The following is a 9,295-nucleotide window of genomic DNA, read 5'->3' on the forward strand; positions in this document are numbered from 1 at the left end:
ACCAAATTGAAATCCTAATCCCCAATTTATGAAGTTGGAACAAGACAAATTTAAAAAGAGACCATAGATAACTTCAAAGAGAGAATGTCAAGATGCCGAATGATAAACTCGTCTGCATCAAATATAAGTTTTAGTATCGCCAGAAATTCAATTGCAAAGAGAAAGGAGAAGAAACATATTTTTAAAAAGAGAAAGTCTAATAGGTCAACACTTTTATTAAAATTTGGTAAGCACTTAACTAGTAAAAGAAAAGTGAGTAATCCCCCACCATTGGATGAAATTTCAAATCTCAGATTTCTCCTTTCTCCTTTCTCTCTGCTTTCTCCTTCTTCATTTACGTTCTTCAGATTTTTCATTGTGCGTTTATCCATTTTTTTATATCAAGCTGTGAAATCGTTTTTGAAGATAATGGATGATTCAACTTCAAATTGTCAGCTGAACCAGAGCGAAGTGGATTTTAAAACTGAATCCAATGAAGTTCTTGAGGTGTGATTTAGTTTTAGTTAGTAATTAAATCTGAATTTGAATCCTATTAGTAGTTTTTGATTGTGTAGCTGAATAATGCGTGAACCTTGCCTGTGATATTTGCTGTTTATTCTTCCTTGTTTGAATTGAATCTAATGTACTAGTTCTCATTAGATTTAAAATAATTTTGTCCATTTTATATCAGACATTCGGGTGTAGATCAGTAATAATTGGGTGTATTTCAGAAAAGTTTGGGTATATTTACAGTTTATGACTTTTCATCTGACGGAGGGTAAATTGTCTTATTATTTTAGTTGAATTGTTTTAGTTTTTGTTTAGTTATGATTCATGAATCTAGTTTTGTTATTTTTGATGATGGTTTTATAGTTGTATGTGCATTCTATAATTTATGCTTGTTTTAATATGGTGTATTTTGAGTGTATTTTGCAGACCTTCTGTAGTGTTGATGACCAGTTTGCCCCCAAGGTTTGGATGACTTTTAATACCCTTGAAGATGCTGCAAAATTCTACAAGGATTATTCAAAGGTTGCAGGTTTTTCTACAAGAGTTTGGAGCACAAATAAGAAGGGAAACGAAATTAAGAATCAATTGATTACATGTAGCAGAGAGGAAAAATGGAAATAAAAATATCTCCGACTGAGAAGACAAATCCCTCACCTGGTTTAAATTGTCCTGCAAGAATTTATATACACGTATTGAAGGATGTTGGTGTTTAGATCATTTCGAAGGTCGTGTTGCATCATTCACATCCTTACTGTCTAGATCAAGCATAGATACTCAGACAGCACAGGGAACTAAGCATGTCCGTGCATCGTACAATAGAGAATAATGAGGAAGTCGGTATCAGACCTAGCAAAACTTTCCAATCACTTGTTGCAGCAGCCGGGGGTCACCGCGAGTTAAATTTTATCGAAAAAGACGTGAGAAATTACATCACTAGAGAAGTGCGCAATGTTTTGGAACAAGAGGATGCAAAAGAATTCGGAAAATACTTATTAAGAATGAAAAAGAAGAATAAGAATTTCTATTTTGAGCTCAAACTCGAGGACGATCAGTCCATTAAGCTTGCTTTTTGGGAGGATGAAAGGAGCAGAGCTGTCTGTGAGTATTTCGGAGATGTTATTTCATTTGACACCACCTGCAATATAAACAGGTAATATGTTGTTCTGGTTTATAATGCTGAATTAATGTTGTTTTATGAATCTGCTGCAGAGGTGTATATTGGAGGTTTTTGGGTGTATAAGATAATTATTTGGGTGTATTTTGTTGGTTTTAATTCTGTTTGTCGTAATATGTTTCAGGTATAATTTGGTTTGTGGTTCTTTTGTCGGGGTGAATCACCACGGTCAATCAACACTTCTTGGATGCGCTTTGATGAAAAACGAAGATATTAAATCATTCAAATAGTTATTTCAATGTTGGCTTCATTGCATGGGAGGAAATGCTTTGAAAGAGATTCTCATCGATCAATGTGCATCGATGCAAAGGGCTATTGAGGTTTGTATGCCCACAATAATTCACCGTTGGTGTATTTGGCACATCATGAAGAAGATTCCAGGCAAATTAAATGGGTACAAGGGACACATAGAAATCGAACAAGAAATGAGCCATGTTGTTTGGAACTCTCATACCAAAGAATCATTTGATAGGAATTGGGATGATTTTTTGCTGAAGTATGGTCTTGTGGACAACAAGTGGGTTTCAGGTAATGACGTTTAAAATCTGTAGCAGAGGTGTAAAATAAATGTTTTTGGGTGTATTATAGTCTGATTTGGGTGTATTTTGCAGATTTTTATGAAGACCGTCATATATGGGTTCCAATTTATCTGGATCACCACTTCTGAGCCGAGATGAGAAGCACACAAAGGAGCGAGAGCATGCATTCATTTTTTAACAAGTTCATTACCCGGAATAGCTCACTTATCCAATTTGTCAAACAATACAATAATTACCTCGGAAGCAGGGATCAAACAGAGAGAGAATCGGATGCTGCAGATTTTCACACGGTCATACCATGTGCAACAAAATCCTCCATAGAAGCTCAGTTTCAACATGTGTACACTCACCAAAAGTTTAGGGAAGTCCAAGCACAATTCAGAGGGAAGGTGAATTGCATCACAAGATTAATGAACTCCGCTTTAGGCTTTTCAATATACGAAGTTGGAGAACAAGTTTTCACCTCAATATTCAACAAGTTTGCGGTTACTTACGACTCAGTAGCAGCCCAAGTGAAATGCCAGTGCTTATTATTCGAGTCAAGAGGGATATTGTGCCATCACGCCCTAAGCATGTTAAACTTTGAACGAGTAACCCAAGTTTCACCGAGATATATATTGGAACGATGGAGTAAGAAGGTAAAGAGGCGACACACACACATCAAAAGCAGCCACGACGAGCCACTATTGGAGCCAATAAGCAAGAGGTTTGACGAATTGGTATTTCGTTCGCAAAATATATGTGAATTTGCATCAAAATCTGAGGAGCTGACTGCCATTCTACACCGTGCCTACGATAACATCATGGTTGAGATGGAAGAACTGAAAGCCAAAAGGAATGGGACATGTTCGTTATCTCAAGAAGATGCCAACTTGGAATCCGTTAACGAGCTTCAAAGCCCTCCAAGGGTTCGAACAAGAAGACGTCCAAAAAATATGCTAGTTCAAAGTTGGACAAATAGATTGCAAATGCCTCAAAGAAGAAGAAAACGAAAGTTCTAAGTGAGGTAAAAGTGATGTTCTTTAAATAGGTGGTAATTGAGTTTAATTGTTTTGTTAATAGTTTTGCTAATATGTGAGTTTATTATTTCCAGTTAAATCTTTTTGATGCTGCATCAGTGGTGCAAGCAAATTCCAGCCAATATCACGGACATGTTATGAATTATCAGTTCAGGGATCCAGCAACAGTTGATAAGTTTTTGGGTGTATAGTTACAGGATATTGGTGTAACGCTCAGTTTTTTAGGTGTATTTCTGAATTCCCTTGTATTTGACATTTTAATTTTATATTTTTCAGATGCTGCTGTTTATGTTAGAAATTAGTGTTTTGTTTAGTTTTTAGGGTTTAGGGTTTAGGGTTTAGGGGTTTATGGCTTAGGGTTTAGGGCTTAGGGTTTAGGGTTCAGGGTTTAGGGTTTAGGGTTTTAGGATTTAGGGTTTAGGGTTTAAGGGTTTAGGGTTTTAGGGTATATATTTGGGTGTATACGGGTTATATTTGGGTGAATAATTAAAGTAATTGTGCGTATTAATTTGTTTGGTGTTGCTTTCCTTTATTTTTCTGTACCTGTAATTTACAGCTTTTGAATATAGCACAGACAATTTATTTATGCAAACAAATTTTATAATACAATTGCATTAAATATTCACAAAATTTACAAAAAGTGTTCAAACTATTTCAAGACTAGATAACACTGAAATTAATCACTGTCACTGTCAATATCATATGAATCTACTTGTCAATATGGACTCAACAACACTGCAGATGGCTTGGACAATCTCATTGCTTCACTTTCCCTGAAATCGATGTATCTCTGTCACGATTCATCTCATGAAAAAGAATTCGGGAAGCAAATTCAACTCTAAAGTGGTCCACCTCCACCTACAGTTTAAAAGAATATTCTTTGAATCAACTCTGTTAATTTAGAAAAGTAATAGAGAGTTATATAGTTTTAAACACAATTACCCGAGTCCAATTGTCCCACTCATACTTCCCCCTTTTAACGTTTTGAGGCTGAATTATTTCAAGCCATTTCATTACATAAACAGCATAATCAAAGCTGAAAACTAAAAATAATTTAGCAAATTAAAATAGGACAGCAAGAGAAAACACAATTTTCAAAGTGAAAGATTTATACGGTGTTTGTTGGCTTGAAATGTCAATGTATGGAGGTTCAATTTCATGATCTTTTTTCTTGAGAGGTGCCCCTAGCATATACCCTAATTCTCGAAATCACGTACCTCTAAAAATAAAAAACAAAGCAAAATATAAGAAAGAATAAATCTAATAAATGAATACACCCAAAGAATCACAATGTACACCTTACTTTGAATTGAAATACACCCAAATTTTAAAACGCAAAAAACATAATCAACTTACAACAAATTTATTTAGATTCATTCTGGGTTTAGAGGGACACTCCTTGTGATACGGGTTAAGTATATAAAATTTTTTCTTTCTTACGTTAGCCACCCATATCCACCAATGCTCTGAATAGCAAACAGGTACAAAAATCTGAAGCATGTCCACATTGAACAGTGTTTTAGTTTAATTCGCACATAACCAAAGAATTGTGATAAGAAGTTTTAGAAATGAAAACTTACATATGGATGTGATGCTAATTTTTTCAGGTCCAAAAAGGGTATAAACATTGGGTAATCTTCGACCATAAATGGCTTTTTGGATTTCGGCTGTAAGAACTCCCCACCTGCATGATTTCCAATGGCCATGTTCTGCAGCATTTGTGAAACACCAATAAAAATCTTTTAATACACCCAAAAGATTATACAAATACACCCAAATTTTATTACATTACACCTTACCACAATATTAGGCGGGAGACAGTAAATTTCTTCCTGAAATCTTTTAAAATTTTCTTGGTTCAGGATTAGGCACATAGCAGTGACAATCTACAAAAATAAAATACCCAAATTAATTACATCAATGTATATTGCAGTCACATGTCATAATATAATCATTAATATTATTCTAATCTTACGTCAGCTTCAATATATAAAGTAGCTTTTAGAGATGCAAAGTGGACTCTTGACAACACCAATGGTTGTTGGGTATTGAGTGTGCAATCAGGATCATACTCATCAGTACTTCCATCCCCATATGTCCTTATACGTGTGGCCCAGAAGTAGCATTTTTTTTCATTTTGGCTAACATTAAATTGCTTCTTGCAGGAGTTTCAAACTTGTCAAAATTTTGGCCCATAGTCTGCTTTTCAATTGGGGGACTTTTACCCACTGCAAAATCTAGTGCTGTCTTTTCTCCACTACTCTTTGCAATTTTTTCACCAGCTCATCTAATTCTTCTATTAGTACTGTGGTTTTCGGACTTTTTCCCACCTAAGGTTCTGGTTGCCCCTCCCCTTCTTGGGTCTGTATTTCTTCTTGGCTTGAATCAGTGAAGCCAATGCTGAATGATGGCAACAAAAATTCTCTAGGTACGTAGGATGCTGTCCGAGCCATCATCAATAGTGCAGCAGCAGTGGCTTCAGGGGCTGGATCACTGCGTGTTGACATATATCATACTATGAGAATGAGAATAGACGAATGATATCGAAAACCAAGTTCTATTGTGCTGAACTTACATTTTAAATGGAGCTGGTGGCACCGTCGGTGTGCTTTCATCAACTTTCTGGGGTTGTGGAGTGCTGCAGGGTTAGAAAAAACGAATCAAATTATAAAAAAAATAAACTACAGCTCAATTTTCAAGATATACACCCAAATAAGAAAATAATACACCCAAACAATAACTAAATACACCCGAATATTATTCCTCACCTCTCTGTTGGAGGGATGGTTCAAATGGTGGCACAGGGCTTGCTGATGTTGTCTGGGATGAAGGCATGCATAGTTGAATTGAAACTCTAAATAAGACAAAAATAAAACGTTAAGAAAGTCCTTTAAAATAGATGATTAGAAGGTTGAAATTTAGTTGTAAAACTTACATATTAAGCGGTTCGGAGGGCGGTTGAAAAATGATCATCTGTTATTGAGCTGGGTCACTCACTGATTCTTCTTCCCGACTCAACCTGAAATCCACCAAAATAAGAAAATAATACACCCAAATAATAACCAAATACACCCGAAAAGGCTCTTTTTTTTTAAAAAACTTACGTAGTTGCAGATTTTTATTTTTTTTTCCTGCCTTTTTTTTTCTTGAACAAAATATTAAAGGGCTCTTTGTTCTAAAAAATATGTATACAGAATTAGAAGAATATGGTAAAAAAAATTTTAAAAATGATATAAGAAAAAGAAATTACATGCAATTCGAAGGTTTGTTTACACTGCTTTGATCCGTTTGTCCTTCAAAACAAAGGGTCAGTCTCATTTGCTAAGTTCACCTCCGGCATTCTAAGTATAGAATAAATATCATTCAGTAAAAATACTATCTAGTTAAATTAGGATATCAAAATTCTATCAAATAAAGCAAGAATAATAATCAGCAACCAAAATACCTTAAAAATGGTAATATACACCCAAATTCAACATACCCCTGTGCAACAGCCTCTTTATTTGTTTTCTTCTTTTTTGATTGTCTTAAAAATTCTTCTATTATTTCAGTTCCAATTTCAGTTCTGACAGTACATTCAAAAGTACATGTTAACAAAATATAGTTTTGATTATAGTGTAAGATAGCTTTAGAAAGTATCTTACATGTCATAGGAATGAATTTCTTCTTCTGAAGACAAATCCTCAATTATGTGCTTTCTTTTTTTGGATTGCATCCTGGAAATAAAAAATTTTAAATCAGACAAATACAACAATATTAATGATAAAATACTCTCGAAAGCAGTGCATACTTTTTGGTAGGAGTGTGAATTTTTTTCTTTGTTTTTTGTTTTTTAATTGGCAACGATTCTTCACTCCTGAAAATAAATGAGAAACTCTCTATTAATACATTAAATTTTGATAGAAACAGGAAAGAAATGGATGATAATTTCATAATCTTACTCATCATTGGATTCACTTTTGCTTTCTGAACTAGAATCCTCTAAAATCTGCTTCCTCTTTCTGGATTCCATTCTGGAAAGCAAACAATCATTAGAAAAAAACACCCTAAAACTATATCCAAAAATATTACTTACTTGTTGGCCGTCCTTTTGGGTTGTTTTCTTTTAGGTTCCTCTGAGTCTTCTTTAGACTCAGACTCAGAAAAAAAATCAACTTCAGTCTCTGATGGATCACTCTCAGATGTTAAACTTGCCTTCTTTTTTTTTTCTTTTCTTCTTTTTTTCTTTTTTTTTCATTTTTTTCAGTTTCTTTTTTATTTCTGCCATTTTGACGATGCCCTGAAACAGTAGAAATGTTAGTTTACAGCATCTACATAAATAAAATACATCCAAATTAGAGAAAGTATGCTGTTCTCTTACCATATGACCATCTATCTCTACTCTCATCCTTGCAACCAGCTGCTCTCTATTCTAGTTGCTAACCCAGGGCAGTCCAGGGTTTTCTTCTCCTTTCTTGTCCTTGTTTTTTGCTAGATGGAAATATATTATCATCAAGGCATAGAGGCATCCGTCGATTAATTTTTTCCTTTTTAGACGATAATTTGTAATGCCTTTGATGATGAAATTCAGCACATGGGTGCCCCAATTGCCTTCCGTTATTTTCTCCATCTCAAAAATTGGTGCTATGTGCACGGAAGATACTTTGTTTATTGTAGTTGGCAACAAGAACGCCATCTGAATATAGAGGATGAAAATCCTCTTGAACATCAGGCGATCTTGTTCGTTTTTAACACCGATACTCATCATGTCATCGGTAAGATTCTTTAGAGTGTTCCCCTGGAACCTTCTAAAAATCAGTTTGTTCTCTTCAGAAAGTTTCTTATAACTCACTTTATTAGGAAATATATCTCCTACAAAAAAGAAAAAAATTATTACTTGAAATACACCTAAATATCACTCATATTCACCCAGATATCACTCATATACACCTAAATTTATTACTTGATTACATGATATCAGAATAAGATATTACGAAGAATATATTACAGAGAATGAAAGTATAGAGATTTTCTGTAATCAGTTACTTGATGCATTGAGGTCAAGGGCAGCCCCTATTGTTTTGGGTTTAACTTTAAAGGAACCATAGCTTGTTTCCAGTGTGTTTTTTCCCAATTTAAAGGAGTTAGCCAACTCCTTTAATAGTTTGTGAGGCACATTCATTGGTGGAATGTCCATGAGTCCACCAAAACCTAATTCATGAATGATTGCTTTCTTTGGCTCGGTCATCTTTTTAATTTTTTTACTCAATAGTCTGGTGGCACACTTCAAGTCTTTGGTTTGCTGTAAACAAAGCAAAATTAGAGTCATTTAAATAACCTATATTTGTATTAGGAAAAATTGACTTGTTCTAAGATATATATATATATATATATATATATATATATATATATATATATATATATATATATATCGGGGGGAAGAACTGGTAAGAGACATAAAACCATCCATTCCGGATTTATATTTGTTCGGATAAAATGTTTAGCTAATTCTATACGTCGAACCAAAAAATTTTTTCTTCTTCCAACTTTTCGAGCCTCCCATTCATTTTCATTGCCCGTGGATCCCCCTTCTCCTAATTCTTTCCACTCTACTAATGAAGAATTTATAAGAATTGTCAAATCCAGATCGCCTAGTTGTTCTCGAATAGCACCCGCTCCACTAGAAATTTCTCTATTTCGAAATGTATCGAAACCCTGTATAGTAAAAAAAAGTGGTATGCTGTATTTCCAGGATTGGATTTCATATTCGAATAAACCTCGTAATCGTAAGAAAGTAGGCTTTTTAACGACGGGTCTAGCAAACGAAAAAATTGGATAGGATCCAACCAATGGATCAAGGGGGATATATATATATATATATATATATATATATATATATATGCGCTTACATTGTATTTTTTCTACCTTAGTTTTTGGTTGTCATTTTTACTGCAAGGATAAAGAAATAATGTCAATAGATAAAAAATATACCCAAATATCATAGAGATACACCCAAATATCAGTCACGTACACCCAAATACCAGCCACATACACCCAAATCCAGTCCTATACACATTTTGTTTTTTCAGTTAAAC

Source organism: Arachis hypogaea, chromosome 17 (assembly GCF_003086295.3).
Source record: "Arachis hypogaea cultivar Tifrunner chromosome 17, arahy.Tifrunner.gnm2.J5K5, whole genome shotgun sequence".
NCBI classification, from domain to species: Eukaryota; Viridiplantae; Streptophyta; class Magnoliopsida; order Fabales; family Fabaceae; genus Arachis; species Arachis hypogaea.